We start from the raw sequence: 14,929 nt of genomic DNA on the forward strand, positions 1-14,929 counted from the left end.
GATGATAATGAGAAACAAAGAGAGCATTTTAAATCAGGTAGTGACCTGGAAAGACCATAGTCAAGGAACCTAGGGAAGATTCTTTGTGATATTATAACCAATAAAAGCTACTGCCCTGCACTCGAGAGGTGAGGAAGTATTAAGGAGACAGAATCATCAGATCTTCATGTCAGGTGGTTAGAAGCTGAGAAGACTGGGAACTAAGTTTGGCCTTTGTGTCTCAGAGGCTGGAGGAGCTATTCACTAAAGAAGAAACTGAAAGAGAAGGAGATGGAGTGGGCTGTGGCTAAGAATGATATGACATATGGAACCTAGTCTGCCTTGTAGCCTGGGACACACAAGTGGTGATCGCTTACCCCAGGGCCTGAACCTGTGGCATTCCTTGGGGTTCACCATGAACAAAGGAGAGGTCACGGAACATGAGCTATGTGTAAGCTGAGTATATGAAACTGAGGGTCAACTATTGAAGTTGTATCCTGGAGGGCTTTGGTTCTGGGAATAAGCCCATAGCTGGATGGAGCTCCACTCAGAGCAACAAAGCTAAATGAAGCCAAGAAAAAGAGGGCTGAGGGAGAGGAAAAAACAAAGGGTCCCAGAGATTCTATGAAGGAGCCAGTGGCTGCCACACCCAAGGTCCCTCCTGAGGGTAGCAGCCCCACAAAATTTTTCTGATGAGTCACTGTCATTTTCAACATGATCTCAAGCACAAACAAGCCAGTAACCTGTCCTGTGTTGATTAGATGGGGTCTGATGTCTGAGCCAATAATGTACCACTTGGAAATCAGGAGGTCATTCCTGTTTCTCCACCTCCATCACCATCCCAACACAGTTTGGAAAGGAGGAGGTCACTAAAAACAGCTGCTGTTAAAAAGTGGCATTGATGCCCACTTATATCGTCTCTTGCAAAGGATAAACAGACTACAGCCAAAGGTACGGTATCTTGAATCACGCTGTGCTGTGCCACGGGTGTCGGGGCCCAGACAGATTTTCCCACAGTGAAAGAGATGACACTCCATCTTACCTCATGTTCCCAGTAGGTTTGCTATCCATCCCATTATTGTCCACTTTTGTCAGAAAAAGAAACTGAGGCTCACCATATAACATTGTTATAAAAACTAAAAAAACAAACAAACTCATTCACCGAGTGGCTAAAACTCATTGTCTACAGCTAAAATGGATATTTCCTCCTATTCTACGGTGCCTTGTCAATACTTTGATAACTACAATTCAATCAGCAGTCTATGATAAGTTTTATTAAAATGTCAAGAGGCTTACCAGTCAGAATAAAAATGCAGGATAAAAAAACATATTTGTGGATTTTACTAAACCCCACACTGTTGGAATACAATTCCTACTGTTCAACAAATCCAGGCTCATTCATCTCTATTCTATTGTGCTAAGAACACAAAGTAATAGGAGGAATAATGTTTTCCTTTTTCTCTCTTCAAGCTTTAAGCTTAAAACTGAACACAGCATGCCACTTTTTTGTTCCAAAGCCAGGGAATTTGATAGCTACTGTATATATGCATTTGGCTTCATCTGAAATATTATTCCTCAAGTTTGTAACAACTGACTACCCTCCTACACTAAAAGTTTTTTGCCTGGTTTTCATTTTCTGCAAAAACCACAAATCATAAAAAATGGTTATTATTATTATTTTTTCCTTGAAGCCACAACAGCGTCTAATCTCTGGTAAGAAAACATGAAAGGAACGCCAAACAGAGAGAAAGGGGTTCTTGCTTTACCCTCCTTTATCCCACACCACGACTTTCAGGAGGTAAAGGTTGGCATTATCAAAGGCCTCAAAGGCACACCAGTTGTGGGATGTACATCAAGGAACAAAGTGAAATCTTTCCTGAACAAGCGATTATCAAATTACAGACCTGTCACCCGTACTTCCTGGGAAGGGTCAGCACCTTCCCTTGTTCCCCACAGACAAAGAATGTGTGACAGGCAGATCGATACTTGAGTTAACTAAACAGCTGGCTAATAACAGAACTGACAGCACGCAAAGGTTGGATTGAAGACAATGAAATAAAAGTGCGTTTTTATGGAGTTTTTTTCTATTCAACAGCTTGGTGGGTCCTACTTTTACTGTTTTTTTTTTTTCTCTTTTCCTTTCATTAGATGAGGCTGATAGTGATTCTAAGCTCAAATTTAAAAGAAGAGGAGACGTAACTGCCAGATAATGTTGTGCATAGGAGGTATGATTCATTATGAATAAAGGAGTGGCCAAGGAGGAGAGGGAAGCCAACTGATTCATCAGCCTCCTGGGGACCGATGGCAGAGACCCAAATCAATTGTCATTAACTAATTACTCTTCTCCTTTGTCAAGATAAATTGGTTCATCCAATGTGTTTTCCAAGTGTGTCAGGTGAATTGCATTAAAAAGGATAAACAGCACTCTTTTTCTGTACACTCTGTCGAAAATCTTAACAGCTTAATTGTGGTTCTGCTGATTAGAGAGGCAGCGCTGGGCAGTAATTAAGGGCCAGGTCTGGGACTTCTCAGATTCAAAGTTTTCTCCAGCACCAGCTTGTTGGGGGGCCGCCAGCAAGTCGCTCTCTGTGTCTCACCTTCCTTCCCATCAAAACAAGAATAACAATAGAATTGGTGTGAGAATTAAATATGTATATGTTATTATTTTCATATATATCATGTAATACAATTTACAAAGTCATGTCAAGTGTTAGATGTGATGACTGGTACATAGTAAGACAGCAAACTTGCAACAATATACTTTTCAATCTTTTTTTGTTTGTTTGTTTTTATTTCCAGTGACTTGGGAGCACCATATGAACATATGGGATGCATCATTTTTATTATCTTCTTGGGAGAAATTTGCCCATTTTAAAACTAGTTTGCTTGTCTTTTAATTATTCAGTTGTTAGTGTTCTTTTTAAAAACTTTAAAATTTATTGTTGTTCAGTTGTCTAGCCATTTTCCCTTTTGCTCACCCCTACCCCATCTCCCCCTACTCCTGTACTCAACCCCCTCCCTCAGTCTCCTGTCCATGAGCCCTCTATTTGTGTTCTTTTGCTTGCCCCTTCCACTTCTTTCCCCTGTTATCCCCCCTCCCCTCTGGTCACTGTCAGTTTGTTCTTTATTTCCAAGGCTGCATCTTTTTCAATGTAAATTATCCAGATTCTTCTGAACATTTATTTAATCAGTGACACCACTAAGTCTAGCACCTCAACTCTGAAGTGCTGTATGATTAAAGAAGCACTTTTCAATCCAATAGCATTTTTAATTGCCACAGAATTCTGCAAGGTGATAGCTTTGGAATTCCTGTTACAGGAAGGGGGACTGAAGCTGAGAGAGGTTATGACACCTGTCAATGTGCTCAGCCCTAAGTGATAGATCCAGTACAGTAAGCTGGGTAAAACATTCAGATTCTGTAATCACATCTCAGTTTAAATATTCCCTTTGCCACTTCTTATCTGTGTGGCAATGAACAACTTGTTTAACTTCCCTGAACTTCCATCTCTTTATCTGCAAAACAGAGATACCAATCTATACCTATCTCACAGAGTTGTGGCGAAAAGTAATAGAAATAAAATGAAGCACTTAGTAGCAAACTAGGTGTTTGGTAATCCTTCAATAATGTTTTTGATACCTGTTCACTATTATTGTTATTATCATCATCCTCATATTTTAATTAGGTAAAGTGCTTAATGGGGCGCTATTTTTTAAAGTTATTATTATCACAAAAGCTGGTATCTTTCTACTCGATTATCTTCTCCTTACTCCTCCCCTTTCTCCTTCTTTGCTTCTTCCTGCTCATCCTGCTTGGTCCACATGCCATATGCAATTAACACAGAGAATATGTGAGCAATAGTCCTCTTGTTATAGGTGAAACTTTTGACATTGGGTCTATGTTATTCAGTCCTCTGTGAATCAGCCCTTTCCAATGTAACCTCAGTGGCTTATGCTAACAAATAAGAGTTTCTCCATCTGCAACATGAAACTCAGACACCTGAGCACTGCCTCCTGACACCTCCTCTGTCAGGCGGAAGGAACCTAACACTTAATGAACATCATTCATCATATTAATTGAAGGTCCACCATGTGTAGACACTGCACCAGGAGTGAAGATTACCGTGTAAACAAAGCAAACCTTATATGTTTACTCTGTATATGATGGACCTTCTAATTGGTGGGGAGACAGAATTAATCAAATCAGTATCTGATCACAGCCTGGTAAGGGGTCAGAGGAAGGTGATCTAGTGCCAAGTGAATACTTATGAGGCCACTGTGGGTTCCCAGGGAGGTTTCCCTGAGGCTGACTCAGTGAAGTGGGCTCTGACAGATGGGAAGGAGTGAAGCAGAAGGGTTCAAAGGCCTGGTGGTACGAGGGACATGAAGCCTTTAAGGAACTGTTAAGAGTACAGCAAGAGTGCAGTATCTAAGTCGAGTCCTCTGTTGGCCATGATAGGACTTCAGTATTTATCCTACAAAGAACAGGACACTCACGCAAGCTGTAAGCTTGTGAAGAAGGGAGGTGAAAAAATCTAATAAGAAGGGGAAGGGGCAAGTCAAGGAACATAAAAAGAGGACTCGTGGGCACAGACAATGGGATGGGGGTTGATTGTGGGAGGAGAGGAGTGCAGGGCAAGGGACAACAATGGGAAAAATGGTAGGACAAGTGTAATTGAACAAAAATTAAAAACAAATCAATAAATAAAAAAGAAAAAAAAGATTTGTATTTTGAAAAGATCACTCTGATTGTGATGAACAGGTGAGAGGAGGGTGGGAGTGAGGTCAGGGAGGTAAATTAGGAAGCTATTGGCTGTACACAATCATTTCATAAATCCTCACAAAAATGGTATGAGATGTACTTATTATTCCAGTTATACAAATGAGGAGCCTGCATTCCAGAGGCATTAGTTCACCTCCTCCAGATGCTAAACCTGATAATTGGCAGCTGGAAGAATGGGTTGCTGGAGATAAGAGACCTGGGTTCAAATCCTGCCATAAGGCACAGCCCGTCTGGCCCCATGTCTGGTCTACATGCCTCAGGATAAGCTTGAATGTGGAAAGTGGCTCCTCTCACCAGAAAGGGACATAAGAAAGACTGAGTCAAGTCCCTCAGTCTTTCATGTGACACACCCATTCACACGATGCATATACGATTTTACCAGAATAAATAGGTGTACTTTTTTAAAGAAAAATCTATAAAATGAAAATGGCTTAGAGGCAAAGCTGTTCTCCCGGGGGTGGGGTGGAGTGAGAGGCACAGCCCTGCACCCCCCTCCAGCTGACGTGAACACACAAAGCCCATTTTTCCTGTCCTGGCTGGCTGTGCTTCTCTCCCAGAGGTGCAGCCTCTGTGCCTTTGTGCAGGTTGAACCCTCCTCTTGGAAAACCCGACCTACCATTGCATTGCTCCTGTCACCACTCTGGAAAACACCTCCCTATCTTTCATCATCACATCGATATTCCGGTAATCACTGTCCTGAAAAACTCTTCTGATCTGCCCTCCCCATAGCACCTGCCACAGCCTAACCCTGCCCTTCTGTGTCCCAGCCCAGCCCGGTGCCGAGAACCCATTCCTGTCTCAACCCTCTCTCACACTGGTAAAGGCAGGGACTTTAATATCTGGATTTCTACCCTGGAAAATGTATGAGAATAAATGAATTGCAGGAAAGAAGAGAGAAAACAGGAAAGTGGAGAGAAAGAAGAAAGGGAGGAAGGAAATAGACTTAAAATATCTTTGATGAGATATTGCTTAAATGATGTGACACCATGTCCAGAAAACAAGTATTGAGCTATGCCTGGGCCCCGTTTGGCTGTTCTGAAGAGTGAGAGAACAGAAAGTCACTGTAGTGTGATGACCAGGTTGCTATGTCTGGGGAGAAGGAAGAAATATTCGTGACAGAGATGGATTTGTTTTGCTCTTGCAGTTGAGGAGAGAGAAGATATTCTGGATGGCAGCCTGACAAATTCTGTCCTTTTCTGCAGAAACGACATTGTTTCCAAGGAGCACCCATCCATGGCCCAGAAGGCTTAGCGGGAAGTGCTCCGGGCTCTGTGCTGGCCAGAACTTTGTCCTTGGCTTAGGGCATCAGAAACTGTCTAGGCTAAGGCTACAGAAATCATAAGTGTGAAACATTCTTAGGGACCATTTAATTACAACTAGTCCTTATGCAGAGGAGATCACTGAAATCCAAAGGGTTAAGTGCCTTGCTGAGGGTCATACCACCAGTCAGTAACAGAAGACACTTTATACTCTGCACCCCAATGTGCCTTTCCCTGCAACAAGCCAGCAACCTGACACGTGCTCTTTCATCCTTCATGAGAGGTCATAGGTATTTTTTATTCCTCACATATTTCACTTTAAGAAATATAAAACTATTGAATCAACATTGGTTGCAGGACTGTGCAGGACACTGGATTCTAGAGGCAGCTTGCTAAATAAGCAAGAATACAAGCTTTGGAGCTAGGTGAACTTTGTTTTATATTCCCAGTTTTCCTGATGGCTGTCCGTGGGTGACATTGGGCAACTTATTTGAGCCTTGATGTTCTTTAAAAGCTCTGCCCTCCTCTACTAAATGTGTGTTTGGAAAGAATGTGGATAAAAGGCTAGGAGCTAGGATTATCAAATTATGTGATATTTCACGGACAGAGGAAGACTTGGGGTTTCTTAGTCTGGGTGTAGAGCAGGGAATCTTTACATGCAGTGACACAGGAGGGGCAGCTGGTGAGAAACACGTAGAGGAGTGAATAGCAACCCACTGAGGGACCTACCATCAAAACAGGAGCCTGAACTGCTCAGGCAGGATACATCTGAGCTGGAGGGGCCAGTGCAGTGGGGCATCTGAGAGGCAGGAGGCTCCTGAATACTTAGAGCAGAGGGAGTATAAAAACTTAAGGTGCATTAGGAAGATCAATAGGAAGGTGTATGCAAATAATTTGGTTTTTAAAAAATATTTTATTTATTTACTTTTTTAGAGAGAGGGGAAAATAGAGAGAAAGAGGGAGAGAAGCATCAGTGTGTGAGAATACATGGCTGCCTTTCACACGCCCCCACCTGGGGACCTGGCCTGCAACCCAGGAATGTGCCGTGACTGGGAATCGAACAGGTGACCTTTCAGTTTGCAGGACAGCACTCAATCCATTGAGCCACACCAGGCAGGGCAAATAATTTGTTAATAATAATAAGTGATTATGAATGTATGCCCATAGAGTCAAATATACCAAAAATGTTACATCATTTAATATTTTAAATCAAATTAAACACGACTTTGACCATAATTGAAACACAACTTTGATCTCATGAAGCTGATAAAAAATACCCATCTCAATAAATATTGAAGTCTGTAGCCCTCAGGGCTTGCAAAGACCCAGTAGTCTTACGCAGAGTACAGTCTTTGGGCAGGGCCCTCAGAACTTCAGAGCCCATTAGCTGTGCTTCAGAAAGGTAGCCGCCTAGAGCCTCGTGACATTTCAGATTCCAGCAGTTCTTCTTTCATGTGAAAAGCTGAGGATTTCCCAGGATACCTGGGATTTGCAGACCCACACCTCTGCATCCTACCTTCATGGACTTCTAGAATCTTCTCTTCTGTCTTCCTCTCTAATTTTGTCTCTGACTCTTCCTTTCCCTGTACCCCATTACAACTCAACTCTAAAAGACTTTTTTTAAAAAAAAAGCAATAATACCCATTATTTTGTTCTAGTATACATTTCATGCAAAATAATTTCACATACTTTATTTCTCCCCATTAATCAATGATAAGAAACTCATTCTGGAGTAGTTCCTGGAAGAGAATGATCTAGGCTTATTTGAGCAGAGGGAGGATAATAGCATTAGTCTGGCTCAGAAGAAACAAGTAAGGTTGGCAGGACTGACCTAAGCAGACACAGACTATGGGATTTCAGTGTGAGCCCTTGACCTTGTGGTGCGCAAGGATGGGATGCTGAGTCTTCACTTTAAGGTCCTCCTGCTCTGCACAGCTTTTGATTCTCTGTCTAAATGACGAGTATAATCACCTTAAAGGGCTGGTTTTCACAAAAGTCAGGAAGAGTAGGTTTCCCTGGGATGAGAAAACAAGCAGTTTTGGCCTCTTCCTTAGAACGGGGACAGGAACAGTCACTATCAGCTCCTGTTCTCTCTGACCATTTTCCACTTCAGAGGAAATGAAATGCAATTAATGTCTCAGTAAATTATCTTGACACAATAAAGTGCCACAGCTTGGAATTATTTAGTTTTTAAAAATGTGTAATATACACATGACACAAACATTACCACTTTAATCATTTTTAAGTGCACAGTTCACTGTTGTTATGTATATTTATATTTTTGTGCAAAGAATCCCCAGAACTTTTTCATCTTGCAAAATGAAAATCTCTACCCATTAAATAACTCCCCTGTCCCCTCCCCCAGCCTCTGGCACCCGCCATTCTGTTTTCTGTTTCTATAAATCTGGCTGCTATAGGTATCTTGTATAAATGAGATCATAGAATAGCAGGCTTATTCTTCTGTGACTGGCTTATTTCACTAAGCATAACATCTTCAAGATTGATCCATAGTGCAGTATGTGTTAGAATTTCTGTTCTTTTTAAGGCTGAATAATACTCCCTTGTATGTATATACATTTTGCTTATAAATTCATCTATGGGCACTTGAGGTGCTTGCACAGTTTGGCTGTTTTGAATAATGCTATGAATACGGGCATAGTAAATCATTTAATTTTAACATATAAATGAAAGTCAGTTTAGGAGCAGTGTTATCATAACGTGAGACAGTCACATTCTAAGGTTCAGGTACTCTGTGAAAACCCCAGGGAACGTGTCGTGGGGTGACCCTTAGGGGATCACAGCGGGAGACAGGACTGAGGGCATCAGTTACATTCCAGGCCCAGAGGTGTAGCTCAGAACACCTACCTCCCAGGGCCACTGGGCGGGGCAAAGGAAGTAACTGAAGAAAAGCACCAGACAGAGAAAGCTCCATATACTTGCAATCTTCCTTCCTTCCCTTGAACTTTCCCCTCTCTGAGTGCAGACTGCTGGGGACGGGGCACAGGCCCCACAGTTGCTTACAGCGCATCAAGTATTCTGAAAATGATTAGACTGCAGCTTCTGCCTTCTGTATAGTCAAAACATTTAAAACACCATTAAACCTCTGCTTTCCCAGCTCTGTGGGTTCCTGCAACCTACAGCTCGCAGAATTTCTGTGTCTGCAGGAGTTCATAACGTACTCCGGGCTCAGTGCAGCACTGCACGTTTCCACAAAGCGATTATGGGGAAGAATGCGGTGCGGCTAGACTCTTACTTTGAGATGGCAATTTTGCGTGACATTTGTCTCTCCCCTTGATTATGTATTTTTGTTCCCTGGGATCATTTTTCATGGGGATGGAGGGGGTCTGTGAGAGTTCTGTAATCTAGTTTATTGAGACTTTTGATCTTTAGATGTTTTTGTCCTACAGGCATCTAGTGTAGCAGAAAGTGCCTGTGTTGCAAGGGGCAAAGAGGAGAGAAGGAAATGAAAGGGCATTTATTAGTCGACACCATTTATGGAGCATCCCCTATGTCCTAGGGCCTGGCCTGGGTGCCTTACCTCCAGGACCTCTAACCTGTCAATGATGTGCACAATTCAGAAAGGTTAAATTACTTAATTTAGCCCTGGCTGGTGTGGCTCAGTTGCTTGGAGCATCAGCTCGTGAACCAAAAGGTCACAGGTTTGATTCCTGGTTGGGGCACATGCCTGGGTTGTGGTGTCCCCCCACTACACCATCCCAGTCAAGACATGTAGAGGAGGCAACTGGTTGATGGATGTTTCTTTCTCATATCAATGGTTTTTCTCTCTCTTCTCCCTCCTTTCCCCTCTCTAAGCATGTCCTTGGTAAGGATAAAAAGGCATTTTAAAAAAAATTATTGACTTAGTGATAAATGACACTTAGCAGGTGCTAATGTCGGCACTGGAACCCAGCTCCGACCGACTCCTGGGTCTGTGCTCACATCACTGCACAGTTTTTATAAAGCTGCTAAAAGCCAGGTGCTGTCCAGGTTCAGGAAACACAGAGGTGGTAGCGCTGGTGCCTGGAGTTTGCATTCCAGGCAAGACTGAACCTCTCTGTTACACGTGACTCTCTCCAGGCAGAAGTGACCTTCGCAGGGTAAAGTGTTCTGAGAGCTTAAAGAAGGACAGAATCCCAACCTTTAGGCTAAGTTGGGAAACTTCGTATGGACCTGAAGAATTTGTAGAAAAAAGAGCATTCTTGGAGGAGATTGTTGCTGATCAAATACACAGAAGTGAAAAAACCTCATATGGGATAGTTGAGACTGAAGCTAGAAAGCTGGTTCTCATAAAAGCTATGGTGAGGACCAAACTTACCCTTAGCCTGTGCTTTGCCATGTCTAAAAGAGACATGGGTCCAGTCATCTGTTGTTAACGCAGATGCTGAAGCTGCAAGGACTGTGGTTCAGGATCTTGCCCCAGTTGACTGCTCTTCAATGTGCTGTTTCACATGACTGACAGAGAGCAGGAATTCCAGACAGCAAAAATGCTGTAGGCTAAGGAGATAGCTGGACCCAAAAGGTCCCTTGAAAGAGCCCTCTTTGGCATTTCAGGCATGGCATCATGCCTAAAACTCTGATGGCATTCCTCTGTTTACGGGACTGAGTTCAGCCTCCTCAGCCTGGCATGGAGCTGCTCTCACAAGTGTCCTCCTAGGCTCACCTCCTGCTCCCACACGGGCGTGAAGAAGGGTTCCTGATTACCCCAGACTGTCTCACACCTCCAATGCTGGCTGCAGTGTCTTTCCTCCACCTGCATCCACTTCCCTCTCTTCATCAGCACAAGGGGCGTGTCCAATTCATTTCTCAAGATGAACTCGAAATTCTCTTCCTTAGTAACATCTTCCTCCTCTCCTGTAGGCAGAGCTGGGCTAGTTCTTCCCTCCCAAGCACTCCCACTTGCTGTTATATTTGTTATATTTGTGAAGATTCTTAGAGTATGCCACCAGAATTGTGTGTGTCCAAGTTTGTCTGCTCCACAGACAGCATACGCCTCCAGGGCTTAGGAAGAGCATATGGAACAGATGAATGAATGGGTGAGGGAACGGCTGTGTGATTATTTCTCCATCCCCCCAGACAGATGCAAAGTCTGCACCCGTGGACGAGAGGAGGGAATGAGTGAGGTAAGAGTGAAGAAATGGGTAAGAGAGCTCACAGTAGGAAGGGCACCAGATCCCTGCTCTGACCAACATCCTGTGATGACAGACGGACCTGGGAAGTGACAGGCAAAGGACACTTTCCTGAGACAGCTGCCGTGAACCTGCCTTAGAATTTAGTGAGTGACAGATGCTACTCAAACAGCTTTTCCGAGAGAAAAAAATCAATTGACCTAAAAAAAAAAACCACTTAAAAGGGGATTAAAATCTTAAACCACAGTGTACACCTGTACCATTCCATCGTGGAGGCTTTCAGCCACTACCTGGTAGGAATCTGTGGTATATGCTTTGTTTTTCTTTTTCCCATTTTCCATTTTATATAGAACAACTTTTTCCAAAGCAGTATTCCCTGTCCAGTAATAGCTTTCAGGCAGCCACCTCCCACCCCTTAGCTTCACAGGTGAATCGCACCCCTGCACATTCTAGTAGACAGACTGGGGAGCAGAAAAAGGCCAGCCTGGCTTTGCATAGATCTGGGAGCAACTGTAAATTAGGCCGCTTAACTAGCTGGAGGATCTTGGACAAGTTTACTCAATGTCTCCCTATCTAGAAATGTCTCCTTATATAGAAAATGAGAAGAAAATCCTTAGCCATTACCTTTGCGAGTACTGAATGTATGGCTTTAAGTAGCTGATCCCCAAGTGAGTGGTGTGAAGGTAGAAGGGAATATTATCTGGAGGAGCGGGACTTGTGTCTTATAATTCTGGAAAGTTTCCATCACTTTTTAAAAGGGTTTTCAGGTTTTCAAACCTACACACATACACACAATTATAAATAAAGCATCAGGTGCTACGACAGATGCACAAACAGAGAACTGTGTACCACAGAGGAGAGTGTGGTTGAACACTGAGTGTGAGAAGAAAGGTGGGCTTCAAGGAGGAGGTTATGGCTGAGCTGCAGTTTTATCTTCAGTAACCAATACCAGAAGGTCCCTAAGAAGAGCTTTCTGCTAGTGGCCTCTCATAGTTATGCAATTACCAGTTAGAGCACTAGGCAGCCATTACCCTGGGGAATGACTGGAGTAGAAAATTTTGTGACCTTTGTCATATGGGGCTAGGTGTTGGGGAGATGATAGATTAATTTTCAAAGATTTTGGAGCCTTTAGAGGATAGAGAGACCAAAACCCCAAACTCCGTTTCAGAAACTTAAAAGTAGAAATATCTTAGACAAGATTTGCTAAGGAGAATTCACCAGGAAAGCAAGGGAGTATGGCTGGTGGCCCTGGCTCAGCGTGGAGCACAGGACTGTAGAAAAGTCCCAGGTCCAGCAGGCTGGGCTGAGGCTGGGAGCTCCCCAGGATTTTTGCGAAACCCTGACTCAGTGTCTCGCTTGTGAGAGCAGTTGAAGGGCATCAAAGCATGGCAACCAAAGCTGGAAACGTGGAGCTGATGCAGGAGTCCCCCACAAAACCAGCAGGGGTCCGGCGCTGTGTGCCAGTCAGGGTCTAGCGAGGAAAACAGAAACCATCCCAGTCTTAATATGGAGAATTTGTTATGCAGATGATGGAGCACAGAAAAGCCAAGCAGAATACTGTGGGGTGACCTGGACATTAGCAATAGCAGAAACAAGCAAGCAAGCAAGCAAACAAACCAGGAAAAGGAAGTAAGAGTTGTTATCTGACCAGAAGGCCTATGGCAGAGGAAAAGAGGGAGAAACACTTTGGCTCCTTAGTTTCTCCTTCTAATCTCCCTCTAGTGTCTCCCATTGGCTGAAGCCATTTAGAAGGCAGCTGACACCGAGGAAACTCCTGTCTGCTGGAAACCGCCCATCTGCCCTGTAATTCAGAGCAGAGCAGGGAAAGGGTGAGAATGGGCCTGCCTTCAAACAGGCCAAGACGGGCTCACAGCGGCAAGCTTGGGGCATTGGACAAGTTCAGGCTGTGCAGAGCCGGTCCTCCACAGCGACCCCATGTGACAGCAAGAAGGCATGGTGGAAGGGGACAGATTAGACTGGTTCTCTCTAAGTTTTAATACACCCCAGTGCTCTTGGACAATCCGTAGGGGAGATTGTAATTGAATGTAATTGAAACCAAAGTTGGGAATGAGATCATATACATTACATAACAATTGTACGTACTAATATTGAGTTCTATGTGTCAAGCACTGTATTAAACACTTTATGTAAATTAGATCACTTCATAATACTACAATCCTGTTAGGGTATATATTATTACCTCATTTTTCAAATAACGAAACTGACATTTAGTAACTTGTGCAGAAGTCATACAACCAGTAAATAATAAAGATAGATAGATTTTTAATCTCAGTTCACTTGGAATCCAAAATATACTCTTTATCACTATGGTATTCTGCAAAGAAACGGAAGATGCCCTTTGCATCCCAATTAGAATGCAGCCTGTCTTTTTCCACTATAAGGGGTGGAATGAAGTGCCACAAAGTAGAGAGAAAATCTCATATCACTAATGCAATGTGACATCCCAGAAATCAGTATCAGGACCCTGATGATGTAAAAATATATTTGCAGAATGTATAGCAGGGATAGTTTTAGCTCTGCATTTGGACAACCTGACGCTAGTCCTGCTCTCCCTACTGCTGGAGAGAGAGGTTTGGTTCTAGGGAATGGGACAGCGGAAATGGGCTGAAACCAACCAGAAGATTATTTGAGCTGATTATTTTGCACAATATGTCTGAGATCTGAGCTGTTACAGCATGAAAGTTCCCCCAGGGATGGTGCAGAAGAGAAGCCCCATTGCCTTTAGCTCCTCCGAGTAAGTGCTGTGTAAACACAACACATCCACATGATGGTTATGACAGTGTCCCGTCAGCTAAGGATTAGTGAGGGCTGCCAGGGACCACTGCAGAAACAGATGGAGGTGGCTCCTGGTAATAACAACCCTCAATGCAACGCCATGGCAATGCCACACACATTATCTTGTCTGAGCCTCTCAATGGCCCTGCATAGAAGGAAGAACAGATATAATTATCCCTATTAATATCTGAATAACGAAACAGAGGCACAGAAAACAGAGGTGATCACTGAAATTCATATTTGCTAGAACTCTAATTTTGAGATACAGGTTTAGATCTTACCATCTTGTGCTAAACTGAGGTCATATGGTTATGCTTTAAGGTCTCTTTCATATCACTGTGGGTCTTGTGGAGTTGAAATGGCAGTTCTCTAAACGATTGTCCTAACACTAGAATCCTAAACACAAATGAATGGTGCTGTGACAGCAATATATGATTTAGCTTCAGATAATCACGTTATTCTAGGGAAAGGCCACTTGCCCACAAGGCAGACCATGTGACAACAGGAAGGGAGCTATAGAAGGTGGCAAAGGGGTTTGCACCTCACTCCCCACAAGCCATTCGTTTACAGGATTCAAGCATACCCAGACTTTAAATGTCACTTGTAGAACAGGTGTGGGCTCTTGGGAGACTGTTGTTACCTTTGCATCCCTTTTCAGGCCTCGTTGGACCAATTTCTGGTCCTGTGTCCTTGGAAACAGAGGGTTGGGGCAGTCAGAGAAATGGAACAGAAGCTGGTGCTTCAGCTGAGGCATAAAGAATGTGGAGAAGGTAACCAGGGACTGGGCAAGGCTTGGTCCAACATTGCCATCTTTCAGGTCTAATTCACTTTAAGTCAACATTTATCAAATGTTTATTTATCAACTTTCTCAGGAAACTGAGACCCAGAGAAGTTAAGATATGTCCACAATTACCCAACGTGCTCATGGCAGGTCCCCTGACCCTCAGAAGAATACGATGCCTGGTACGTCCCCTCACCCCACTGCCTCT

The sequence above is a fragment of the Desmodus rotundus genome, chromosome 5 (assembly GCF_022682495.2).
Source record: "Desmodus rotundus isolate HL8 chromosome 5, HLdesRot8A.1, whole genome shotgun sequence".
NCBI lineage: Eukaryota > Metazoa > Chordata > Mammalia > Chiroptera > Phyllostomidae > Desmodus > Desmodus rotundus.